Genomic DNA, 27,101 nt, shown 5'->3' on the forward strand with positions numbered 1-27,101 from the left:
GACCTAGGTGCCCCTCCAGGTTGCCCAGCAGCAGCTAACACATGTTCAAACACAACTTGTCCTGTCTACACTAGCATTTAAAATATGTTAGTTTAAAGGTGTGAGCTAACATTTAAAAAAAGATCTCCTGTATTTTCCTAGTCTACATATGGCCACTCTGTTCCTCCTCTTAACTTTTATCATGGGTCCGTGGAAACTTGGTATTTCTCACGGGGGCCTGATTCTTATTTACGCTAAGGTTCTATTAGTGTAAATGCGGAGGAGGCCCGTTGTTTCTAGGAGACATTCATCCAGCTCACAAAACCCTCCCAGAGTTTGGCCCAGTACCTAGTCTGCTCCAGGCTTCCCAAAATCTAGAAGCGTGTGTGTGTGTGTGTGTGTGTGTGTGTTGGGGTGGGTGCTAAGATCCATTAACAGAGCTGTGTAGGAGAAACCTCATTGCCATCTGCTTGTGCTCACTTTCAAGAGGTCTGCAGTTCCCTGAGGTTTTAAAAGAAGAGCAGGATTATATTAGAAGAACGGGGAGCACACCGCTGAAGCACTGGGCCCATCCTCGGAGCTCTTTCCTTTCCAAGGGAGACTAGATGATATTGTCCCATCTGGGATCAGAAATGGCAGAAGGCGTTTAGACCTGTGAATGCTCTTCCCATTAGGTTTTGCTGAGGCCCATTGGAGCCAATGGGAGTCCATCCATTCACTTGAGTGGGCGCAGGATGAGGCCATAAGGGCGCCCTATCTTGAGGCCTGTAGAAGAGTAAGGGCTGGGGATAAATGAAGACTGTCGTGGATTTTCCCCTGCACAGAGCAAGGCACCGTGTGTGTAGCCTTTAAACTAGAGCCAGTCGAATGCTGCCAGTTCGTGAACAGTCATTCAAATTCTGAAAAAATTAGTCTCACCGTGTTTGTTTCCCCCGCTACCAGCTCAATCCTGCAAGGTCCCGAACACTTGGGCCCGGATCCAGCAAAGTCCTTAAGCTCATGTTGAACTCCAAGTGAGTGATGCCACTGAGTTCAGTGCCACTGCTTGTGCTTAAACTTCAGCACACACACGTCAGTGCTGCCAGCCTCAAGCATGCAGAAATCAGGAGCCAGGCTTCCAAAATCATGAATTTGCCTTAAAAATCAGAAGCTTTAAAAAAAAAAAAAGAAAAAGACGATTTCGGGGTTCTTTTATTTGCCTTTTGGTTTTTGAGCCTTTGAGGTTCACATTTTCAAGCTTTAATTCCACAACCATGAGAGCTAGAAACTTACCTTTTGTTTGGTTTTTGGTATGTGCGATTGTTTTAAACGAAAGCCGAGATTCTGCCTTGTCCACTGCGTTCCTGGAGCTGGGGCTATCAGAGAACCATCAGGTATCACAAGACTTGTGATAAAATCACCAGAGCTGGCAGCAATGATAATTGCTTTGCTGGTTTGCGGCCAAATCGCTCAGCACCGCACAGGATTGGGGACCTGTTTGTTAGCACTGATGCAGACGGATTAGTCTGGGAAATGGTTGTTCTTCCTGGGTGAAATTCACCCCAGTACAGAGGCCCTGCCTATTGTGAGGGCTTCCGAAGGACTTCAGTCGTGCCTGGTCTCTCTGCAGAGGAATGAGTTTCATCTCGTATGAATGCCCCATTCACATGAGCGAAGAAGAGTAGTCATTACTCACTGTTCGCCATTTGTTATTCTCCTGTTCTAAAAGTGTCGGTTGTCCTATCGGGAAGCAGAAACCATGCAACATGATCAAGGTGACCAATCGCATGCCATGAATAACAACTAGCAAACAGTTTGCAAACCATCCCATAGGCGGAAAATTGTTCATCCAAACCATTTGGCAAATACAAACAATGAATGCATTTCTGGCAATCAGGATCCTGTCACAAACTGGAAAACAGGGCTAAATTGTCAAGAGAATTTATTCCCAGTACCTTAAACCCTCAAGCCCTTCTTTAGCATAAGCTTGTTTTTCTGAAAATGAGTATTATTCTGGTCCCTCCCCACCTTGGGGATGGAGGGAAGAGAGCTAATGATCAGCTCCTGTTTTCCTCCAAAGTTTTTCATTTGAACCTCAAGCTTGCTTGCTTTCCTGGGTAGGGAAACAAGAACCCAACAGAAATACATCTCTTTTCTATTTTCCCCCCTTTCTCATTTTCATTCTTACTTCCCAGATGGTTTCCAGGGGTTTAGCATTTTCAAAGCTTTCCGTAAATGCGTATGACAATAGGAAGTGTTGCCTCTTAGCCTGCGGCCAGCACAGTTTTAAATGAGGTCCCAGGTAGTCATGGTTACCTCTCCTCTTCAGTAAGAGATGACTTTTATTTCCTGCCTTTTGTGTTTGCACATCTCAGATATACGTTCTCCCAAACCATAATTGGTATTCACAGATATATGGATGCAGACAGATCAACAAATAAAGGGGAACGAGAGAGATGGAGGGATGTCAGGGTGCCAGGTTTCTCCAAGTATTGGGGAGTCTCTAGATTGAAATCGTTTTCCTTCTCTTAAATGGGGAAACAGCTTTCTCCCTCCTCGCCAACCGTAGGTCTGATCCTGATCTCACTCACAAGAGTAAATCAGGAGTAACTCCCCTAGCGTCAACAGAGTGACTCTGCTGTCAAATCCAGTGCTAGTAAGATTGGAACCAGGTTCCTTGTCTTCCCCTCTCTTTTTCTCACTCCTTCTTGCTATAATAATTAGCAGCCTGACAGGAAAGATCCTGAATCAGCTATTAAAACTGAGCTTTCCCCTTGGAGTATACATCGACATGCACACCCTGAGACAGCAGGCACTCAGCTAGCAGCGTGATTAGAGTGGTGCCAGAACCTAAACAGAACAGAATAGAAAGCAAGGATCTCCGCACAGGCACCCATGAATACATGGGAGGTGATGGAATGAGCAAATAGCTGTTGGGGTTTTTTTTTCCAAGAGAGAAGTTGTGTTGTTCTTGCTGTTGCTTTGTGCTCCTGTTTCTATTCTGAGGCTAGTGCCTTTTATTGGTTATTAGAGGAAACTGAGAGCCCAGGCGTTTGAGAGTCACAGAACTCGCCTGTTCGCGCTCTCTCAGACGCAGACTGCGCTGCACTCTCAAAGACTGTGGATCTGGATCCTGCTTTCAGCCCGCTAGGTGAGCAAGGATGGTGCTAGGAATCCTACACAGCGAGGTTCCGCTTCCCACACTGGGGGAGCACGGGGGGGGCCTCAGCCCTGTCTAATTGCCTCCCCCAGCGGCAGTCCTAGATGGCCACGTCAGCTGTGTGAGTACAGAGCCACAGTTTAACTCGGCTTAAACGCTAGAGATCAACCTTCTTTGCGAGGCTTCTTGAGAAGCGAGAAAGTGCCTTGTGACTTAGGGGTGGTGGAGGGGAGGCGGGGAGAGAGTGGGGGGGAGATGATGTTTCTAATGAGGATCAGTGACGGGAGGAGGTGCTGTAACTTTGGAGCAGATAATGGTATTCATGTGAGTGTTCGCTATGATTTATATGCAGCCTTTGCATCTCCCCGATTTGCACAGTGCATGCTGTGTGTGATTGGAGATACGGTAGCTCAAACAGAAAATACTGGACAGTACGATGAGCAGCCTGCAGCCATCAACCAATCCCAGGTACCCTTTGAGTTGAATTTGAGGGTCTGGGTTCATTTGCTTTCCCCACAGCCGGTGCATATACATATCTCTAAATACGTTTCTCACCAGGACTAGGGAAATTACACCAGGTGGCTTTGTCCCTTTGGAAAAAAGGGCTGCAAAATTGGTACTTGCAATGTGCACACTCTGGTGGGCGAGTGTGTGTGTGTGCGTGCGTGCGCATGACTGCTCAGGCAATGATTGATGAAAGATCATAGCCTCATTCTGCAGGATCATTGCATAGAATATGGGCAAAGCTTCTGCTCCCCGGGGGACGACTCTGCATGTGTGTACGGGTGTTTTAGAGCAGAGGGGATTGTACAATAGCAGGTTCCTGTGCACCTCTTTTTAAAAAACAAAAGCAGAAAGGCTTGAGGATTCCTCCAGCTTCCCTGGGAAACTTAATTTGCTACGAAATAATATAGATGCCTTTAAAGCAAGCCGAGTTTCTCCGCAGTAGCTGGTGCCTTTCTGACAGTATGACAACCAGCTCAGAACAATTATTGCAGTGTAACAGTAGCAGCAGACATATTGGCTTTTCTCAGCCAGCACAAAATAATTTGCAAAACTAAGCAGACGTACTAAAGAAGCTAGCACTTGCCGGCTTAGATATACTAGCTGTAGTGCCTCAGATTTGCAGATCACCATATTTGCCCATTGCCGCATATCAGTGAATTGCATATTGGCTGCACCTGGTTTTCTATTTACATTCTTTTGCAAGGGCTGGGCGCAGTTACATGCTCAGTGGAGAGTGCCTAGAATTGCCAGCATATTAAAATCAGAACATAAAAATGGCCATGCTGGGTCAGACGAATGGTCCAGCTAGCCCAGTATCCTGTCTCTGACAGTGGCCAATGCCAGGTGACCCAGAAGGAATGAACAGAACAGGGCAATTGTCAAGTGATCCATCCCCAGTCGTCCAGTCCCAGCTTCCGGCAGTCAGACTCTTCCTAACATGGGTTCCAGCTCTCCAGGTGTTCAGGCACTAGGAGCTGACGAGGAAAAGTTGATTTCTTTTTTTAAAATGAGAAAAATGCATCCTGGTCCTGAAGGATGTACTTACAAGTGTGAAGCACTAAGGAGAAAAATAGCAAGTCAGATCCCCCACTAGTGTAAATCAGGATAGCTCCATTTACTCCAATAAAGCTACACTGATCTACACCAGCTGAGGATCTGGCCTCCAGGATCTTGATTTGATTTAGCAACCAAGAGAAATTAAAAGTAAACTAGAGGCCAGATCCTGAAGCCCTTAGTCGGGCAAAACTGCCATATGATTGAACCCTGGAGTCCTTACTCAGGGTTCCTCATATTTACTCAGCACCTGATTTGCCTCTTGCGTCACTTGCGCACCCATGAAATTTCGTTGCCTTAATGGAATTACTTCTCATTTACACCAGTATAAGAGGAGAATCAGACCCTCAGTCCTTACTCAGGCAAAATGCTTCCTGAAGTCACTGGTTAAAACTCTGCTGAAGTCAGTGGAGTTACTCCTGATTTAAAGCAGGGTAACTGGGAGCGGTATTTGGCCCAAGAGGTGTCAAACATAAAGGACACGCTTCCGACATCCATACTCACGTTGGAGTAGTACCTTACTCACAAGAAGGCTTGTTGTTACTCATTGGGGTGCTTGTGAGGAAGATGCTGCCTAGCAGGAACAAAGAGGATAGAATCAGGCTCTGAGATTTCATTTACATTTGGAACGTTGCATGCATGAAAGAAAGGGAAAAAAGCCACTTGTCCGACCCAAATCGCCCAGTGGCCCTTTTGAAAGGACCAGTTGGAAAGGGGGCAGGTGAAGTGAGAAGTTACATGGCATCTTTGCTGTAAGCGCTGAGATTAGGCCAGTTTTGAGTCAGTCCAAGGTTTTTTATGCCTTCCTTGGGTGAGAAAGGCAGGACGCAATCTGGTTTGGGTAACGTTAACAATCTGCGATCAGTATGCAAACTGTACAGCTGCTGCAACAGCTACTGATGGAGACTTCACTATATTAGCAGCATTAATTAAGTTACAAAAATTATGCATGTTATCAGTTATGAGACGACCTTTCATAAACTCAGTTATTAAGGCAATAAAGCATGACCTGCTGGTCCTAACCAGTTTAATGGCTGGCTAAGAGTGGGGTTTTTCACATAATACTTTTAGCAGGTCATTAGCTGAGCAATAGGACAACATGGAGAACCTAAGTGATGCGCTAGAACAGCAGCTGAGAAAAATTCACACTGTGTTCATTTGGGCATGTGGGGGAGGGTGGATAATGACCTGCCCTTCTGGAGCTGTTTGTCAGGATAAACCAGGCAGAAGGAGAGAAATGGACTGGAGGGTTTTGGTCACGGGTTTGGTATTTGAACGCTTTGGGGGGGGGTTCTTCGTCTCCAGATTATTCGGGTTTGTTTCTGTCTCAAACGCAAGCCCGGGAAAGCAGCAGGCTGGGCGAGCCGCTAATCTGCCCCCTTGTTTTCGCTGCCGTGCATGACTTGCTTTGGTTTCGGTCCTGTTGTTGTTTTTGTCAGCCACACTGCCAGCCCGCGGGCGCCTCGGCGAAGCAGAGGTGAGAGCGACGCAGGCTGACAGACGTTCCCTTTGGGGGCCGAGCCGTTGCTCCAGACCTGGCAGTTAAAAAACAAAACGAGTAGGAATTAATAAAAACCATGTGTCCAGTGTGTGTGTGTGTGTGTGAGAGAGAGAGAGAGAGAAGGCTGCTGTTGTGCAGTGTGTTAAAGAAGCGTAGAAAGTACCCTAGAGGGTCATGGAAGATAAAATCAAAGCTATGAACTCAGGGGCTTAGGAACCTTGTTGTAGTCTTGTTGCAGGCATGGGGTTATCAGTGACTTACATGTGAAATTCCTGGTTGGGTGGGACGGCTGGCAAGGTCTCGGAGCTGCAGGCAGAGGTAAACGGGGGTGGTGCTTCGAGCCTGAGAGCGTTCCTTAGTCACTGGCTCTCCCGGGATGGCTCACTTGAATCAGGCCCATTCCTGCGTGCCCACGTTTGCGGGCGCTGGCCCGTTGCGAATACGCGACAATGCCAGCCCCAGACCATTACAGGGGCGGCTCCTGCTCCCATTGGCGCCAGCGGCAGCAGGATCAGTCCCCCAGACAAGCCGAGAGGGAAGAAAATAAATTCCCAGGCAGGGGAGTTCTTGGCTGTGGAGAGCCAGGGAACAGATAGTTGAGAGGGAGGGTGATGCTAGATTTCCCCTACAAATAAATCACGGAGGGTTATTAATGCAAGCGCCAGCAGAAAACGAGCATGAGCCGGGGCTGTGTATGTGACGGGAACTTTCCAAATCGCCAGGTAAACAGCAAGAAACAAAAGCAGCGAGTCTGGTGTGTGTGAGAGAGAAAGGAGTGGGCCGAGGAGTGACAGATTCCCTGGCTCCTTGCCGGGAGCATCATGGATTGTGACACAATCCACCCACAGAGGCAGAAGCTGGTTTTAGCGCATCCTTGCTACCTGATTCCAGGAGCCTCCCGGGTGTCAGCCTGCTGCATAGTTACAGCAGCTGACATGGGAGGGGCGGAGAGGGATGCTGCTGTGGAAAGGGGTGGCACAGAGCAGACGGCAGAGGCTTGCTTCAAAATGAGCAGCTTAAGATGGCTTGTTGAATATGCCAGTCCACGCTGCTTTGGGCACTGCCAGACGGAAAGGGGGAGGAGGGGCTCATAGCTGGTGAGGTGAGGCAGGGGCAGGGGGAATTGGCAACCCGTAGAAAGATGCATGGCTTGCCCTGAGATTACAGAATGGGAAGGGGTTGGCGGTGAGCTGGGACCTGCCTCCAGGGCTTGGAATCAGGAAGAAGAGGTGTGAGGTGGCTGTTTAGCTGGTGTGCAGGGACCATGTCATCCTTTGCCTTTGTACCGTGTGGGATAATGGGCCTGAGTCATTGCTTGGGGAGCTACAGCACAGTCAGGAGCTGCACTGGGAAAAGATTTGGCCGGGCACGGTCCATCATCCCGGAGCTCTAGCTCACTCTTTTTGCAAGTCCTAGCCGGGGAGGGCGAAATGAGATTGCATTAGGGATGAACAGGAATGAGCCACATATGTAAACACTCCTGATTTCCAGCCCAGCTCTCCTGCCTCCTGACTTTCAAAGAGCCTCCTGGTTTCCCCCCCTGCTGCTCTGCTCTTGAGGCTGCTGCTGGGCAGGTGGAGCCAGCAGACTCTGTCCTCATCACCCATGTGGGCTCAGTGTGAGGAGCTAGAACCCAGTGCAGATTAACGGGGAGTCTGCCAACCCACTTCCCAGCGTCAGGTGAGACAGCCCGGCCTGGCCCTCCCTCACGGCCATGCTGGAGGAAGGAGAAAGGCTGGGTTGGGCCCCAGCTCTGCAGTCCTACAGGAGGAGGGATCAGAGTGGGTGCCCATGGGGAGACCCGTAGCAGCTCTGCGAAGCGGCAGGCTGGCCCCTAGCTGTGCTAACCCACGCGGCCCAGCGCCGGGGACAGATTCCGGCGTTGACGGCCCGACTCACTTTACCAATGGGACGGTTCCTTCAGCAGGTGGCACTCTGCCTTCGTGCCCCTCCCGCCCGGACAGTGTTCTGCCGCCTCCTCGCTGCCAGGCCAGCCTTAGATCCCAGCACTTACTGCGAGGACTTGTTCTAAACGGCCCCCCCACATAAGCGTGTGACGATGCCACTGGACTTAGCGGGCCCTGTCTTGGATGGCAGCACCCCGCTCCATTGATTTCCAGGGAAGCCTGCCAGGGTAGGGGGGGGTCACAAGCACGTTGACATACCTGGAAAACATGCCCCCCCCCCCGGTTTGTTCCCGAATAGGTTGCTTCTGCTCTGTGTAAAGAGACATGGCAGTCCTGAGTCTCCCGCTTTTATCAGGGAAAATCTGTTTGAGACGTCTCCATGGAGAGCGGGCGCAGGGCTGAGCGTCTGTGTTCTAATCCTGGCCCTGCTCCTCACTCTCTCTAGGAACTGGAGCATGTTGCTGCACAGCTCTGCCTCAGTTTCCCCATCAGTAAACAGGGGGATACCTGTCTGGAGAGGGTTGGGAGCGCTAATTAGATAAAGTCTGTAGAGCACTTTGAAAAGGCCCCTCCCTCTGTCTATGGCAGGTCCTAAGGGATACTCACCTAAGGACTCTGGACGGGAGAGTAATTCCCCTTCCGCGGCCCGTTCCCCCTGTGATGGTCTGAGCTGCCAGCTCTAACTGTAGAGTAAGACCGCTGCTTTGTAATAGAGCCCTTTCTTCCCGCAGGCTCGATTCTCACCAGCACCCCTGGGAGGCAGGCAGGCGTTATTCTCATGGTACAGGATGGTAAACTGAGGCCCAGAGTCTAATGTCTTGCCCCCCTTCACACAGCAAGTCAGTGGACTTGCACCCCGGAGTCCCAGCTCCCGGCTTTAACCACTAGACCATGCTCCTTCCATACGGTGTAACCACATTTCCTAAAGAATCTGGACTTTTTCCAGCCCTCACTGAGCCGAACCCTGAGGTCCTTCCTCAGTCCCCGGTCAGGCACAGCCCACGTTGAAGAGGAGGAGATTTTGATTCCCTGAGTAAGGGCCAACAGGATCTGGGCTCTTGTTTCCTCATCAGATAAATACGTTGCCCTTCTGTCCAGTACCCTAACTTGCCTATTTATCCCCCAAGCTCAGTGGGGGCAGAGAGCAGGGATATGCCACCATTCAGCCAGACGCTTTGCTCCCCTAGCCAGTGCCCCCCGTCACCCCACTGCAACCCCTTTCCTCATCCCTATTAGGCATTTCTAAACACTGACCCTCTCGATAAACAAAGGAGAGGGGGAGGAAGGGTGGCTGGCATGTTAATGCACTCTCCCCCCCCCCCCCCTTCATCCCTCTGGGAAAGGCCTTTGCAGATATAAGCAAACCTTGATTAAAAGCTGCCTGACAGCCAACGGCAGCAGCAAGCAGCAGGCAAGGAAGCTCTTCAAGTCTAAAGGGAGCCGCTGCTGCCGCGGCTGCCTCCATTCTCAGATGTCCCTGATCCTTTAATCAATCACAGCCGAGGAAGAGAAGAGCAAACACGCATGCTGAGGCAGAGGTATGTACGTGCATTCATTCCAGCCGCCCTGCAAGCGCCGGGGCTAATGCATGTATTTGGATGGATAGAGAGAGGTTCCCAGGGAAGGAGCAAGCATTTTATTTCTCGGGGGGAGGGGGCAGGGAGGCGGCGTATCAATCTCCTTCTCCATTCGGGAGAAGCCTCCCCTACCTGCAGTTTCCCGGTTAAAACCCCAGCGCTGATGCTTGCGCTACACCCACGGTAAGGCAGACGCTATAACTGATGGGTTTTTTTAAACACATGATGATAAGACGTTACATGTCTCTAGCACCTCCCTTCAGTGAGTCTCAGTGTGCGTTAGAGACATGAAAACCACCCAGGAGGGCTGTATTATCTTTTCCATTTTACCGGTGGGGAAACTGAGGCACAGAGTGAGGGAGTGATGGGAACTAGTGTGCCAGAGTTCCTAATTCCCACCCCTGTGTCCACATCACACCTCCCAAATAGAAACGGACGGACGTTGGTTTTTGGGGAAGCATGTTCTCTGCGCTTCCTCTTTTATTCTCTAACCGCTCAGGCACCCCTGTATTTTGGGCTGACTTATCTTTAAGGCCGAAGAGAGCAGGATGGTTCAATAGGGGAAAGGAAGCTGCCTTCCTCTAGGGGGGAGCAGAACTAAACCTCATGTTTAGCACTTACATGGGCTCTACATTTTCAGTGTGCGCAGGGCTCTTAAATACCCACCGATCCTGTTAGGGAGCCAAGTATCGTTACCTTCCTGTTACAGATGGGTAAACTGAGGCAGACCGAGTAAGCGACTTGCCCAAGACCACAGACAGGGTGCGCAGTAGAAGCGGGATGAGAACTGAGCAGTTCCTGACTGGTAGTTTTTCTTTTGCTTACACCATTACCCTCTGCATCGCTGGGTTGGCTCAGCAATTGCAAATCTTGTAATGCTAGGGACAGCCGCTTGTTGGGGCTTGGCTAAGAAGCCGCTCGGGCTCCTCTCGTGATTCAGGATGTCACCTGGAATCTCTTGGTAGCACCGTCGCCTACAACAATACAGAACAGAGCTGTTTATCTGTTCAAACAAGCAGCACGGGGAAGACTCCCATTGCCATCAGCAGGGCAAGATTTCCCCCTCAAGTTATTCACTTTGACCTGACTCCACATTCCTAACCTTATAATTGCACGTAGAGAGAAAAGTACCTCGTGCTTCTGGAACTAATTGCTCATGGACAGACCTAGTGTATCTGCCAGCCTTTTCCATCTTACATGGTTACATGGAGATGGGGAGGGAAGGAAGGAAAATGGGTGTAATTTCAATGCAATAGGTCAAAATTATTCAGCCGTAACTCAGCCCGTGCCCAGGCAAAACCCCTATTGAAGTTGGTGGGAGTTTTGCTCGAGTAAGGGCAGCAGGAGTAGGCCTATAGCCTTGATGCAGTTTATTTTTGTTATTGCTTATTTTTTGTACCTTTCTATTAATATATTTTGACAGTGCCCTGGGACTCAGTGCACTTACATTTGTATTATAGGGTGTCTAGGGCAGAGACACTGAGCTCGGTAACTTAGCATCACCAAATCTCCTGAATCAGAAAGGCTAATGAGGCACCCTCTGCAGACAGAGGTACCCTCAGGGACTAGAGAGAGCTATATATAGATACCTAAATACATACAGTTTACCGGAGCGCCATATGCTTAGGATCCGATGTAGGGTCAAGTATCTTCAATCCTGAGAGAGGGAGAGGGCGTATGTTTGGTAACAGGCTGAACGCTCTCAACCTCTGCAGCAGTTTTACCTGCGTCTGGCATGATCTGATCCGTCACCAGCCCACTGCACTGTTCCCTTTGTAATATCCCCGACAGCTGTACGTAGACAGTGCCTGCAAGAAAGGGCTGGAGGCTAGAAAAGAGGAAAGCTCGCTCTGTTTCTGGCTTGCAGAGCAGAGTGGAAGGCACCCAGGGGCAATGCTCAGTCCTTTCCGTTTGTTCCTAAAGCTCAGGCACCAGCATTGCTGTGTAATAGCTGTGAGCTGGAAAAGACATGCTGAGTATTGACATGCAAAGGAGCAGAGCAAGTGGTTCCCTTTGCTTCAGCATTCCTAGCCAGCAAACACACGTGTGACATGAATGCACATACAGTCACACGTGTTACCATTTGTAAAAGCAAATCCTCTCCTTCTGCACCTTGACTGGCTAGATGCAAAGGACCCGGTGCGGTTGGGATTATGGATTTTCCACACACACACTTCATGGAGTGGCAGCGGAACTGCTCCACGGCCCCTTCTGCGGGCCTACGGCTACCGTAGCGTCTACAGCCAGTGTTCTCTGTCAGAGAGCAGTGGATAACAGCAGTGATCCATTGACCCCGTTGGGGGTTATGCCCCTAAAGACCTCAACACCTGTGTTTCTATGGGGAAAGCTTTAGGCACTGAAGTCCTCATGGAAAGAAGGGCTTACAAAATAGCTCAGACTGGCTGGCCAGCCCTGTGCTCTTCTTGGGCTGGTTTGCGCCTCTTGGGCTAGAGACCTCAGCTATAGTTAGCTAGTTTGTGCATGAGACCATGGGAGATGCACTCGACTGCTCTTCTCACTGGGGAGAGAGTCAGCCAGTTAGTCCCCATCATGGGAAGTGCAGGACCTTCAAAGGAACCAGCTGCCATGTGAGTTGGGCTTCTTGAGGGTGACCGCATGGTGGGTTTGTTGTGATGATGTAATGTTTGTAGCCCAATGTCGTGTTTGGAGCATTGGTGGAACTGTCCCTCTCGAGTTTGCTTATGAGGTTTCAGTTGCACTTGGTGGAATTGCATACCTTACTGACAAAGCGTTATATTTCGAATTCTCCTTGGGACTTGGAAATACTTTTCCTGCAAAGACAGCAATCTCCCCACAGCACAGTGTATTCTCTGAAAGGTTCCCAAATACAGCATTGAATGTGGGGTCTGTTGTTCAGCTGGAAAACAAAATGAGAAGGAAAGAGAAACTGGGAAGCTGAGTCTTTGGGGGACATGGGAGAGTGGAAGCTTTGGAGAGGAGGCTACGGTAGTGAACTGCATGGAGCAGAGGTTAATATGCAACAACAGATACAAAGCTAATGGGAGGGATCCCGTGCTGGAAAGCCGGATTCTGAGACAATGGAGGGGTGATACTTGAGGTGACTATAAAGAGAAGCCAGAAGATGTGCTATTGATATGCAGTTGGGAAATGGAGGGAAGAGGATAATGTAATATGTGAGCTCTGAATGTCAAGAAATTCTAAAATAAAAAAAACCAGTCGCAGGATGACCAAAGAGGAAATGGAGAGGAGGCGAGATCTTTAATTGAATTCAAGAGATTGGTGGGAACCAGACAAATAATAAAGTTGGTTTTGGTTCATCATTTGTGGTAGGAGTTTACTTCCAGTTCCTACCCATGCCGAAGCCCATTAGTAATGGATCTTTGTAGAATATTCTCCTCATTAAGGCAAGAGACCTTATCTGTCAAAGAAGTTTTATAAGGAAACTATCCCTCGTAGAGGCTGTGTCTATGCAAATCCCGCTGTAGGCAGTATACCATCCTTAATTGAGACATCAGTGGGTACATATTCAGCTTGGTGCTCACAGGAATTCCAAATACCGCCATTAGGTAAGAGTAACAGAGGGCTGGGGACATGCATATCATGTCATAGCTGAAAATGTGGGGCCGCTCTCTGAAAGGGCAAAAAGCAGCGCCTAGAAATTGACACGGGGACGAGCACTTGTCTCCAAATTCATAAACTGTAAATAAACTACAGGGCCAAATTTTCAGCCAGCTTCTGATTTTGCGCAAGCAACTGATTGCATCCAGAAAACTGGGTGAGCCCCTGTTTTGTGCATGCAGGTTCTACATTTTCACCCACCAAGTGCTCCACTTCCCTTTATGAATGTCCCAAACAAATCCATGAGTACTTCTGGAGGGGCAGCCGATTGTGCAGGTAAAATTGGATACAATGACGGAAAATTAGGCCCAAAGCTGGCTTATGTGAACCTGCTGCACATTCGCCATCTTGCTGGTGGTGACCTCTGCAGATGTGGCACACCGTGGCAAAGACTGCAAGTCAGTTTTCACTTGGCTTTAATGTTGCTGTCAGTGATGACCGGTAATGTGGCTTTGCCAGTAAGTTGAATGCAAACGTGTAAAGCCAACTTTGTGCCCTTGGATGCTCAAGGAGGCTCCCGTTAACTGCAGATGGATGCATGTTCGAATGAGTCACCAGGCATTTCCAGCGGACTCACAGCTGGTTGCAGTGCACCATCTAGGTGGAAATGTACCTGTCACGGCCTCATTTTCCGGGTGATCTCCTGCAGATGATGCTGTTGACCATCCTCGAGGATGACTTCAATGGGAGTAATACACCTGGTTCAGTCAAGGGTGGAACTTGGCCCTTTCAGTTGAAAATCTATCTCCTGTAGATAATGTAAGATCACAAGGTCTGGAGAAGCAGCCAAAGAACTCACCAGGGTGTCTGTGAGAGCTTCATGCAACAGTGCATCCCACATCAGTATTCAGCCATGGCAGAACATGTATGGGCATGAGGTCCTCCTGCACTGCTGAGGCCTCATGGAAACCTGCAAACAATTCTGGTTTGTAGAACAATCCCACTTTGCCTTTGCATATGGTAGCACCTGAAATCCAAGGCTCTCAATGTGCTTCACAAACATTAATGATGCCAGTCTCAACATGGAGGGGAAATATTATACATCTTGTACAGCGGGAGAGATCGAGGCTCAGGCGAGTTAAGCGACTTGCCAACGGTCACTCGGGAAGTATGAAATAGAACCATGAGTATAACGTAGCTGTCTTGATTCCCAGCCACATCATTATTCCCCTTCGTTTTGTATGTCACAGTTGGCAAATTCTGGTGCCACTGAACTCCAGGGAGCTTTGCCACTGCCTTCAGTTGGACCAGTCCTTGTATTACCTTCGCTCATTATTACTGCTAGGGCTGGTTGGAAAACAGAAAATGTCTTTCATAATTTGTTCCCCAGGTTTTATCAAAAGTTTTCTAAATTTCCTGCCTCGCTCTAATTACCAAGGACATCTGTGCCAAAGCAGCAAGAGTGTGTCATTAGAGTTCCTCCGCTCCTGCTAATTATTCCCTTCCTGAAGCCATCCTGATCCTTCAAGGATTTAATATTTGTGGTCATATAAATGGTTTCACAGCAGCCAATTGCGATGTACCAGGATTTATAGCTCCAGGTGAGCAAGAAGCTCTGCAGACTATTAAAAACAAAGAGCCAAATGTTTCCCTGGTGTAACTTCACTTCAGTCAATCGACTAAGTGACACCAGGAATTTTTTTGACCCCAAGATTGAGCCTGAATATTAATCGGTGTTTGTTTTGTTTTGTTTTTTAAAAAGGAAAGAAAATTGAGAATATGTTTGATGCCAAATCCTCAGGTCTTTACTCAGGTTTTATTGAGTCCTTTCTCAGGCCAAACTGCCATTGAAGTCAATGGCAATTAGCCTGAATGAGGACCAAGAAAAAACAGATAAAGACTGTGGGATTTAGCCCCAAAGGAGTTTTATCCTGAGTGAGAACTAAGGAAGGATTTCAGGAGTCCTCTCACTGATCTAAATGAGACTTTTGCCGAAGAAGGGAGAGAGTAAAAACGAAGTAAAGATTTCAGCCTTTGACCCGTAATATGGACTTTGTATTGTCTCCGGGCTAGGGCTAGTTTTGCATCTCAGTTACACAGGTGTAAATCTGGAGTAACTTCGCTGGACTCAGTGGAGCTACACCCAGTTTGCACTGGGGTAGCTGAGATCAGAACCTGCCCCCCAGCACAGCACTCTCCCACCATGAGGCGTCAGTGGATCTTGAAAGACACACAACAGCATCTCAAAAGGAAAATAAGACCTTATCTTCTTTTCTTTGGCACCGTGTTTCTAATCAACAGAGCACAACAGCATGCCACCACAGGTGCACAGACCTGTTCTATTTCAGGAGACTACTTGAAATACACCTGCAAGAGGGGAGAGAACCTAAAAGCACCCCATAAATAAATGACAGAAGCAGCCCTCCCATCGGAAAACACCCACAAGGTGCCTGCAGAATTAGAGAGGCAAAGATAAAAGATGTCATAGGGGAAAGAAAGTGATGCCTTGTGAGCGATTTAAACACTTACAGGCTTGATTCTCCTCGCTCACCAGTTTTACGCTGGTTTAGTAACTCCACTGATTCACGCTGGGGTAAATGAAAACAGAATCAAGCCCTGAAGACCTCGCTGCAGTTACACCAGGGATGAATTTCACCCTTTGTGCCAAATTCTGCCCTAGGGTACTGAATGGGGCGTTTTCTATGGGAATATCCAAAGGCAGGATCTGGCCCACTAATCGGTGTCTGTTCTCCCATTACTGAGCACAGGTGATACCTGTCAGCATTACTGTGCGTGAGATGTGGGTAGCAATGGAGAAATGGACCCCTACAATTGTCGTCTTAAGATTCAGTGTGTTTACCGCATGCTGCGGTTCCACTTCTGCCTTTTTTCCCTTTCTTCCCCCCCTTTTCTGAAACATTAAAAATCAAACGGCTTAAAATGTAAAGCATCAAAAATTCTAAAACCTTCATCTATTATTAACTGTGACAGTAAATTCTACCTCAGAATGTTTTACATAGCAACTGTTACCAAGACACTCTGCATCTTACGCTGATGTTCCAACAACTTTAAATCACAACAGCGTATTCCAGCAGTGGATGACGATGACTAGACAGGCCCAGCAAGAAACATGCTGGTGTTCCTGGTACATGTTCAATTGATTTGAAAACAATCAGAGAAACTAATCAGGGAGTTAGCAAATGCAGCCCATACAAGCTCTCTTAGTTGTAAATTATATATGTGTATTTATATACATGGGGAGTACATCGTCAGGATCCTGGAGACATGACATTTTATCGCCACCCACTACTGTGGGTATCGTTGTGAGTGTATAATACAATGGTAATATTTCGTATTTATGTATTTCCTTTCATCTGAGAGCTTCAAGGGGCGGTAATGAAAGAAGCTTTATAACATACCCAGGAGGGAGGGATGTATTGTTATACTTGTTTTACTGCAGGATAAGAGAGGTTACGTGACATGCTCAAGGCCACACAGCAAGTCAGTGGCGGAGGCTGGGTTAGAAGCTTGTCTTCAAATTCCTTGCCTTCATTTCTAGATCATTGTTATTTTGTCTGACAGTGGCAGCCAGAGGCCCCATTTGTGATGAAAGTCCCGTTTTCCCGGGGACTGTACTTACGTAAGAGACAGTATGTGTCACAAAAAGTTCGTAATCTATATACACAAGACTGACAAAAGGTAGGATAATTATCTCCATTTTACAGATGGGAAACAGAGGTACATAGAGATTAAGGTTTATATCAGCATGGCTGTGTCTGTTAGAGGTGTAGGAAAGCCACCCTCCAACCGCCATGGCTACACTGACAAAACCCCTCGGGTAGACACAGTTATGCCGACAGAAGAGTGCCAGCAGAAATATTCCTATTTGTGTATGCTGTGTCTGCACTAGGGGACTGTGCCGGCCTAACCTCTGTACTGTGACATAGTCTTAGTGATTTGCCCAAGCGCACCTAGGAAGACTGTGATAAAGCTAAGAAATGAGCCCAGATTTCCTGAGTCCCCGTCCAGTGCCTTAAACTACAATACCACCACCCTTTCCTTTCCTGACCCCTTTTACGTGACTAAAGTTTGGGCAGGAAGGATGGTCTAATGGCACTGGGACTCCAAAGACTGGGGACCAATTCCTGACTCAGCCACAGGTTTCCTATATGACAGGGCAAATTGCTTAATCTCCCTGTGCCTCAGTTTCCCATCTGTACCATAGGGGTAACACTTCCCTACCTCACCCGGGGCACTGGGAGGATAAAATCCATTAATGACTGTGCGGCACTCAGTTGCTATGGCGATGAGGCCAGGATAAGTAGCTAGCTGTGAGCTGTCTGCATACTTAAAAGTCCACCTGTTTTGTGGTTGCAGATTTGATCTATGCAACTATCTGTGAACGCCTCTCTTTGGCTGCCTGCACTCCGACCTATGGGGGTGAGTCCCCGGCTCCTGCACACATGCTCGCGGTAGCTGATTGGGAGAGAGTGGGAGTATAAACAGCAGTGCTGAGTACGTACCCGCTGTTGTCAGGTGGATTTGTACTCGGCACAGCTCAGCCGTGCCTCTGCTGCCACTACCTGTGCGACCACTTGCATGAGCAGGGGACTTGCACCCAAGCTCGTAGTGTAGACGCAGCCTTAGCCTGTGTGTAGCTTTAAGCACGTGAGTTGTCCTGTTGGATCCAGAGCTTAACTCGAGACTTTCAGGATTGGGCCCAACAACAATTAGAGCTGGAACAAGAGGGGGCAAAAAAGGTGTGGTGAACGTGTGTAACCAAATGGGCTGAGCTGAGCTGCCTAGAGCGGCCATATGCTGAGCTCTGCGGGACTCCAGCGAACATAGTCCTAGGTTGCTGATGTGCTGAGAATACTGCTTGTTCCGCCAATCATCATCATCTCACTGTTACCTTGGGCTCGTCTGCATCGTCAGTGTCCCCTCGTCACTTTGTTGTATCCACCCGTCATCTCTCAGGTTGAAAGCCCTGGGGCGCAGGGTCTGTCCTTTTGTTATACATTTGTGCAGTGCCTAGCACAGAGGGGCCGTGATCCCTGATGGGCGCCTCTAGGTGCTACATATAATACCAATCACTTAGCCTTAAATCTGCTCGCTGTTGTAGCAGCTGCCGGTGCCAGCCTCCGCGGTGCTGACTTCGGGCTGACCCAGCCCACTTTGAAGTCAGTGGGAGGATCATGTCTTGATAGCAAAAAGAAGGGCAGAGAACTGGACTGGGGAAGACAGATGTTCCGAGAGACAGAGCGCATCTCTCTAGCTCCGAGAGTTTTATAACATACATACCGTACTTCGAGTAGCCTGGGTAGGGCCAACTGCATAAACGGCTCAGATTATGTTGTCGCTTTGCATTGGCTGGCTGTGTGTGAATATTGCTCTCTGTATGGCTGATGCACGTGCTCTCTCGTTTTTACCCCCAAATATCTGTCTCTCCATGCTCAGAAAAGATTTAATGGCCAAGCCAGCGCTGTAATGAGGTCTCATAATCCCCAAACTTCATTACTTTTACTAAATAGACTCCAGCACGTTGCCAGTTCACTACGGAGTATCATAAATAATGAAAACTAGACTATAGTAGTGAAAATAAATGAACAAATGATATTTTGTGATGGAAAATCTTTGCTTTTTATTGCTTATTTTTCTTATTGCTTATTTGGATTTTGCTTTTTAGATTGTATTTCTCCACTTACTTGCCAACTCGCAAATCCTAGTAATTTGCCGTACGTCTCCTAGCCATGAGTATCAATTAGTGAGGTCCTGCTGCATATATGTATATCTGCTGGTGTATTGTGGTTTGGGTCCTTGCTTCTTTCTTCTGCACTACCGTGGCAACTGAAGTCAGCTGGTATATTCTCAGTAGAGGTTCCCCACATTTAAATGGCTGGGCTTTTTCAGCATCGGGCCCTTGACTCTGACATTCGCTTCCCCCGTTGCATCACCAGAATTCGTCATCCTTCAGAGCATGGAGGGTAGCGCCTCTTTTTGGTCAGGTTTTGCCCAAAGGGGCTGGCTTTGTCTTCTGGTTCTTCTTTGAGTTAGCGTCCTGGTGGGTGCTCCACCGCAGGATGCTTGTGCACTCGTGCACTCACGATTGGAGACTTTAATTAGCAGTGTCCATGGGTCTGCGTCTGCGCACTATACAACCTTGTGCTCCAGTGCAAGGGCATATAGAGAGGGGCAGATCACTCCCGTTCAGGTGGGGAGTCTCTACTGGTTAATTTGCATTGTATTTGGAAGCACTTGGATTTGTCTGTGCACGAGAACCACAGCCATGAGCACATTGGGTTAAATCTGTATTACAGATGAGACCAGATTCACATTTTGACTCTGCAGCCCTCTTCCTTCCTTTGGGAGGAACCGAGCCCTTTCTAGTGATCACATAGGAACCAGCAGTCGCATTCCGATCTGGATCCAGGGCTAGCTTGTGAAGCCTCCAGAGGTTTGGATCTATTTTGTCTGTCTGTCTATTGTCCTGCACATGTATAATTATTATTAATACTGACTTTCCTACGGCTGAGCGGCTGAGCTTGTGTGCACTTAGAGCTCTCTGTAATAGGCAGGAAATCAAAGCACACAGAAACAGGCCTCTCGAAGTGACTCACTGTTAGGATTCCTTTACTCCTGGGAATCAGCCACTTCCGTGTCACAGCGGCTTGTCTCTTGAGCAAGTCTGCCTGGCACCAGACGTCCCCCGTCACCTCGCTCCCTCCCCCTCCTGCAGCGACTACACTTTGACCACAGCGTAGCTAATACCTGTCAAGGTCAAAAGGTCAGCCGGCTCTGCTCGAATTCCATAATTGTTCTCTCCCGTTCACGGGAAACGAAAAAGGACATAGGCCCCGAAAAGCCCCAGGTCTAGCTTTCCCAGCCTGCCCATGCATCCAGAGCACCACTCAGCTGTTCAGTCCCCCAAGTTGCATCCGAGTAGCCTTGATTTATTCATTCATAAGGAAAGCAGCATCGCTGATTGTGCGTATGTATAGCAGCAGGCTAAGCCATTCCTCTTTCTCTCCGCCTCCTCCTTCTTTCATCTCTGGGGACAGGCAGCAATTTTCCTCCTCTGAAGAAGCTTGTGAGGGGATGAGTGAATCTAGGAAGCAAATCTAATTGGCAGCCTAGTAATTCCCCAGGGGGACATGTACTTTGGTCATATCTAAGTACATTCCAGCCAGTGTTTAAGACGCACTGAATCCAAACTTGGACAGTAAAATACCAGCGGCTCTAAGCTCCTTATCTATCTCAGGCAGATTAACTCCTTAATCATCCCTTTTGGAAGTTCCCTGCCCCAAATTCCCCCTCGCGCTCCCCCCTTTTTTTCCCCAGCTGGAACAAAAGGAACAGCCAAGATTTTACAGGGAGGTGAGGTTAGGGGCCTTGGTTGGGATGATTGACAGAGTCAATAAAAGGGCAAGAGAAGGCGGCCTTTTGAAAACCTGCTCTCCTAGTTAACCTGCAGGAGTATTTGTCTTCAGGATTCAGAGAGGGAATGTATAATACCGAAATAATTCACCACACAGCAGACCTTGATTTCCTTCCCTGGGATTCCTGCTTGGCGTCCTGTGAAATAGGTTAAGCCTGCAGTAACATTTCCCCTGAGCTCCCCCACTGAATCTCCCCCCGCTGCACACACACCTGGTCTTTTCATTACACTGCCTCCAGGGAAAGGGGGGAGCAGATTTGGGGGTGCAGCGCGTCCAAGGGGCAGCGTGCACAGTGAGGATTGCGTCTGGCTGCGGAGGGACTGGGAAAGCACCGGCTGGGACTGGAGAGTAGGAGAGTAATTGTGACTCCACCGCTGAGCCTGTCGGTGAGAGAGAGCTTTTGGGGGGGAGGGGGGGGTATTTCCCTGTGGAGCAGCCGCCTACTCCTTCCAATGGCCCCCAAGCGCTGCTGAGAGCCGTCCTCCATCCCCTCCCTCTCTGGGAAAGGGGAGGAAATTGCTTCCTAGAACCATCTCCTTCCATTGCCACCAAGGCTGGCTCTGCAGGCCTCTCTGACCCTCTTCTCTATCTTCTCTTCTCCTTTGCCTTCTTCCTCTGATCACCCACCTTTACCCCTCCCCGCTCTCTTCCTCCTTTAGCTTTCCTGTCTTCTCTGCCCCACCTTCCCCCTCCCCATGGCCAACGGCTTGGAGTCAGCGAGCCAGACCCAGACGTTGACCTGGCTGCACACAGGAAGGGCTGCGTGTAGCGTGGGGGGGGCTCTATTAAAGAAATGCCTCTTTTGTTACACGCGCGATAACTGCTCTAAAGGGGGTTTTATGTTAATTTTTTTTTCTAACAGGGAAAAAGAAAAATGAGGCTTTGATAAGCTGCTGAGACTCAGCTGGTGTTGGCCAGTGTCATTCATGGGAGCGTCAGAGCATTACGCTTCATTACAGAGCTGTCTGCTCCTCTCAGGGAGATGACTTAGAGGGCTCTCCTGGCAGCAGTACAGCTGCATACATCTCTGGCGTACAGACCTGTCTGCCGGCAGACGCCAAAGCTCAGCCTCAAACGGGTGAGAGGAGGAGAAAGAAGGCGGGGTGGGGTGGGGGGGAGGTTTTCCTTAGTTGGTGAAGTATAGTCTCTGCAATTGCTAAACGCTGGGAGAAGGAAATGTAGCGAACGCAGCGTGATTTGCAGAACACTGCGCGTCACACGGGTTGTTCAGAGGGGCATTTGCCTCTTTTTGTTTCTAGAGATGGTCTCTATTCTCAGGAGTCTGTTTTGAAGGACTGTGTAGTCAGGGGAAAGCATCAGGGTCTACAACACACTTCACTAAGGCTGCATTACTCTGATCAGCAGACCCGGCCCAGACAGGCTGCCAAACCTCCCGCTGTGGCGGGGGGCTCAGGTCAAGGGTGAGCCAGATGGAGGTGTAGGGGAATCCAAACATTCGATGCCTCAGGAGGGACTATATCGGGAACATAAATCAAATGGCTTTGCGGGGGGCTCCAGATTTGCACGACTTGGCCTCAGATTCCTTTTGTGGATGCAGCGCAAGGCAGCTCCCGTACACAACATTTTATGAGACCCTCTGAAAATGCATTCGCTAAAGGGGACATTTTCAATGGTCTAAATGGGAGTTGGGTGCCTGACTGTGAAAGGTACAAAAAGCTTTTGCTGCTGAAATGTGCAGGGTGCTCCTCTGGGCCCACAAAAAGCCAGCAGGTGAAAATCCGGACAAACGTCTGCCTGATCTTGACGCACAGAGGCCCTGTTATCTGCCTGCACGTACAGGGGCTGGAGGCGGCATTTTCAGAGGGCTGTTGAAAATTGGGCCCAATATGTTTAAAAATAACTAAACTAAACAGGAAAATGAGGCGGGGAGTAACTCTCTCCTTGATTTTACGTATCCTAGCAATGTGACTGGAGGGCTGGGAGGACCAATGGGGGAGCAGCCAAGCTGTTGTGATTATGAACTCATTAGACTGTCAATGAGATGCCAAGTTCTGGGATTTTGGTTCTGGCCCATTTTAATGCAAAGAAAAGAAAGGGGGGGCAGGGTCAGGGAAAGGAATGAAGACCTGGGGCCAAATCCTGCTCTTAGTTCCACTGGTGTAAATCAGGAGTAACTCCATTGATTTCCATATGTTACTCTGAATTTACAGTGATGTAACCAAAAGCAGGATTTGAGCCCTTGAATTTCAGCAGAGCCATTTTGAAAGCACGCTCAGGTGAAATTGATTGAAATAAAGCGAAAAGGACACAGAGGGGAAATGGAGAGTGTTCAAAGGTAAATCCGTTTATGCCCAAAGGGTTATGGTATAACATCAAGCAATAAATACACTCTGGGGTGGTCTGGTCTCACATTGATACGTGGCAGAGGGTGGAGGAGGTTATGTGGGTAAAACTTAATAATGCTATTGGGAATTGTCGACATAAATCCTGCTGCACATCAGTGGGGAGGGAGAAAAAAGGCGTGTGTGTGTGTGTGTGTGTGTGTGTGTGTTTTGAAAAATCCAATGTGGATTGAGCCAGGGAGAGCAAATAGCAATCAAGTGTCAGACAGGGGGCTGTGTGCGACGTGAGACATGGGGTAACATAGGAGGTTACTGACAGAAATTAAGAGAGTAAAATGATGGTAAGAAAAGCAAATGTGCAGATTGAAGGGAAAATTGCATAAAAGGTTGAGATAAATAATAAGACCTTTTCCAAGTACACAAGAAACAAGAGGTCAGAGGAGGAGACAGCAGGGGCCCCTACGAGTTGGAAAGGGTAATTTATTGGCAAAAAGAGGTAATCGTTGCTTTAAAAAAAAATTAAATGAATTCTTCACCTCCATGTTCACAAAGGAGAGAAAAAGGATGGATCCTGGAACAGGAGAAAGAAATTTCCCTGGGGAAGGAGAAGAAATATTGAAGAAAATCAGGCCGGGGCTTGTATAGGTGAGCAAAAAATGACGATGCCTGAAGAATGACAAAATACCATGCACAGCCCCAGACTTCCATCTGATTAAAACCTCTTTGGAAATGGGAGAAGTTAATGTAAAGAGACTGTAACCAAGGAGTGATTGAGAGGAGGACCAGGAAACTGCAGAGCTGGACCCAGGGACTGATTTCACTTACTTCAGTATAACGCGGCCACAGTGAGTGGAATCAGGTGCATAGTCTTCATGAGGAAAGTGATACGGGCATGAGTGGGGGCAGATCTGGGGAATGCTCATTACGGAGTCCAAAGGCTACATTCTGGTTCAGCTACAGCGGGGTAAGTCTGGAGTGTGCCCATTGGAACTCAGTGATGTGACTTTGGATTTCCATTGCTGAAAACAAGAGCAGAATTTGACCCTTAGAAGTTAGATGGGGAAAGGCCTCTCAGGCAGTGCTCTGTGTTCAGCCTAGTTCTGAATGTCTCAAAGAGTGGGAGCAGTTTCCATCATGTCCCTGGGAAAATGTCATTCCTGAATCCCATTGCTCTAAGATCCAGTTACGGATAAGGAGAAAGCTGTGGGTACAATTGACTGGCGATAGAGCCAAACTGCTCCATGTGGGCCCAGGGGTTGGGTCCTGGCACATCTCTATAATTTACTGTTATTAATGGTGAGTTGTATTGTGACAGCACCTGAGAGCCTGGTCATGGACTGGGGCTCTGTTGTGCTGGGCACTACACAAACACACAACAGACAGACCACGGCCTATTTTTCATGCAAGTCCTCTGATGCCGTGCAAGATTCTTCCAAGAGTTCAGGGAGACTAACATCAGAGGTGGGAAGTTGCTTGAGTGGAAATAGAACTGGCACGGCTCTGAAAGACAGTGGGCGCTTTGCAAGCAGAAGCTCCTAAGAAGGGAGGTGAGCGCACTAGAAATGTTCCATGAGGATCAGGACGTGGCATAGTCAGGCCTCTGAAATGGGTTGGCAGTGAGGAGGGCGGAGATGGTGGATGTGGAAGAGGGCTCTATCCAGCCTGGCCGTACGCTGCAAATACACGGCACAAGAGAGGAATCATAGTAATACTTTGCCCTTCCGTAGCAACTTTCATCCAAGGATCTCAAAGCACTTTACAACTTTAGTTCATTAAGCTAGAGAGTAGCCTTCTGGCATGGGTATTATTAACTCCCATTTTACAGACAGGGAAATGGAGGCACAGTGAGGTTGATTTGCATAAAGTCACACGGTGTCAGTGTGTCAGTTCCCTGCTCTAACCATTTAACCACACTGCCCTTGAGTAAAACATCTGAGCCCTTTGTGTAGTGCTTGGCAGCAGCAGCACTAGACAGCTAGCGTACTATGGTGATGCACAGAGAGACCCATCCAATATTATTTGATGGAAATCATTCTAGCTCTGACTAAGGGATTTGTGAGGCCCTGTTTGGAGCACTGGGTGCCCTTCTGATCTTTGGGTTATCAACGGAATAAAGATTAAAAAAAATACAGGACTCCCACTTCTGCTTTGCTCGCTGACTCTTCATTCTCCATTGATTCACCTGTAACTCAGCGTCCCATTTCCACCTCCCATCATCTCCTCTGCCATCAGTCCCCTTCCAGTTCAGTAGCTGCCTGCCTCCCGCCTTTCTCTCCTTGTCCAGTGTATAGTCGATGTAATCCACCACTGCACGCTTCCAGGACCTTTCCGAGTTTAAAGCAATCACTAGTGCTTTCCCCACCAACCTCTCCCCTGAAAGAATCCCACCCCTGAGCCTTCCTCCAGCAGAACCCTCCTTTCCTAGCTCAACTCCTATTTCCGACTGGTTTGTGTTTCAGTTTTGGGGGAGAGGCTGCCATCTTTCCCTGGTTTGCAGTGGCTACGTAGGGGACTGGAAGGAAAAGCAGCAGTGGATACACACCGGTGATCGAGGATGGGAATGGAGATGGCATAGGGTGAAGTCCTGGCCCCATCAAAGTCAGTGGGAGTTTAGCATTGACTTCATGGGGTCAGGATTCCCGCTCAGAGATTTGCAAGAATGAAAGCAAAGATGGGCGTGAAGGCAGCAGAGGTAAGGACAGGACTGGGGACTGGTGCCATGTCTGTCGAATCTGCTCCAAATATTAGAGAAACAGAGGTTTGGGTCCACACTGAAATTTGACAGTGGTATAGCGACATCTCTCAGGGTAAGAAAAATCCACACCCCTATGAGACACAGCTATACCGACCTACCACTCCATGTAGACAGCACTAGGTCGATGGAAGAATTCTTCTGTCAACCTCGCTACTGCCTCTAAGGGAGATGAATTACCTACACCAATGGGACAACCTCTCCTGTCAGGGGAGGTAGTGTCTACATTGAAACACTACAGCCGTGCCACTGTAACATTTTAAGTGTAGAGAAGCCCAGGAAGAAAAGGAATTGGCATTGGAATATCCCAAGATCTCAGCCTCGGGCGTAGCATGGGGATGGGAGGCTACTGTCCCCATCAGCCTAACGCTAATAGGGGTAAATCTCATCCTAAGACATCCCTTATTGACTTTTTTTTGGGGGGGGGTCCTTATTGCAATAATGTTGGGACCATAATTGGTGATTAAGCCTTAAACTATAACTGCAGTTTAACAGCCTTCTCTCTCCAGTCAGTGATTAGGGTGCTCTCTCCCTTTCTCAATTGTTCTGTGATGCTCTGTATGGGGGATGCACCATACAAATACATGATATAATAGAAGGGCCAGAGACATGGCACAGTGCTGCCAGCATGCTGAGAGATTCTGATCTTGCAGTGGCGCAAGTGAGGATGTAACCACGCTGAGGTCCATCGGGGAATGGCAGCATGTGGGCAGAATCAGGCCCCTGGTCTCTCTTTCTTGGAAAAGGAGTGGCTAAGCGGTGACCTTGTTGAGGTGTAATCATTTCTGCAGGGGTTAGAGAGGAGAGATAACGCGTGTGTCTGTTTGGGCTAGTGTTGAGCAGAACAACAACTGGGCACAGACTTGACCTAAGCAAGGTTCAGGGAGGGCAGGAATGCACAGAGCCTCCTCTGTCTTCTGAAAGGAATCGTCCTTTGAATTCTGGACAAATATTTGTCTAACACAGACAAGGGAAGAGTAGGTTTATTTAGGCTCCTTGCCTCATTCCGTCCGAAAATACCTCCAACCTCTACAGATGTCAGCCAAGTTTCGTGCAAAGTGTGGGAGAATCTCCTCTCTGGCTCTGATTACTCATTGGACCCATGTGGAGACTTGATCCTCCGCCTAGAGTAAGTCCCCTTGGTGCTCCTCTGGTGGGGTAAAACAGCAGCTGGAGATTCCTCTGTTGTTGGGGAATCTCCCAGGGACATGAATCCAGCTCTGTCTCGCCACTTCTCCAAGAAGGGGGCCTATGGGGGAGGAAAGGCAGGCAAAGCACTCTACCTTTTGCTGAGCCTGGGCAGGCAGAATAGCTCCCTGGGGATTAGTCTAATGGGCCTAATTTAGAGCAGCCCTGTGGCTTCTCTGTTTTGTATGCGGGAGTTGCTTTGGCAAACCTTGGGATTGG

General features: G+C 48.6%; 1 protein-coding gene and 1 long non-coding RNA gene across 12 annotated transcripts in view; one reads left to right on the plus strand and one right to left on the minus strand.

The window, feature by feature from the left end:
• RAI1 (retinoic acid induced 1) overlaps positions 1 to 27,101 on the plus strand; it is a 128,251-nt gene that overhangs the window by 68,981 nt on the left and 32,169 nt on the right. Inside the window, exons 1-5 of one of the 7 annotated variants that reach the window (XM_039490084.1) lie at positions 16,298 to 16,545; positions 19,521 to 19,657; positions 21,502 to 21,717; positions 22,811 to 22,935; positions 23,495 to 23,906. The exons of 2 other annotated variants lie outside the window; for them this stretch is intronic. The gene's annotated coding sequence lies outside the window, so the exon portion shown is untranslated. Of the gene's footprint in view, positions 1 to 3,217; positions 3,240 to 16,297; positions 16,546 to 19,520; positions 19,658 to 21,501; positions 21,718 to 22,810; positions 22,936 to 23,494; positions 23,907 to 27,101 lie in introns of those variants that run through there. 4 more of the 7 variants (XM_039490085.1, XM_039490087.1, XM_039490086.1 and 1 more) reach the window with 4 other exon arrangements.
• LOC120372768 lies at positions 5,717 to 16,180 on the minus strand. Of its 5 annotated transcripts, none has more exons than XR_005585183.1 (4): positions 15,733 to 16,180; positions 12,401 to 12,541; positions 11,265 to 11,320; positions 5,717 to 6,213 (listed from the first exon to the last, which is right to left on the minus strand). It is a non-coding gene; the product is annotated as an uncharacterized LOC120372768 (long non-coding RNA). The 5 variants fall into 5 exon arrangements; XR_005585179.1 differs by lacking the exon at positions 11,265 to 11,320 and adding an exon at positions 11,388 to 11,471; XR_005585181.1 differs by lacking the exons at positions 5,717 to 6,213; positions 11,265 to 11,320 and adding exons at positions 10,532 to 10,637; positions 11,388 to 11,471.

Source organism: Mauremys reevesii, linkage group 10 (assembly GCF_016161935.1).
Source record: "Mauremys reevesii isolate NIE-2019 linkage group 10, ASM1616193v1, whole genome shotgun sequence".
Lineage (NCBI taxonomy): Eukaryota > Metazoa > Chordata > Testudines > Geoemydidae > Mauremys > Mauremys reevesii.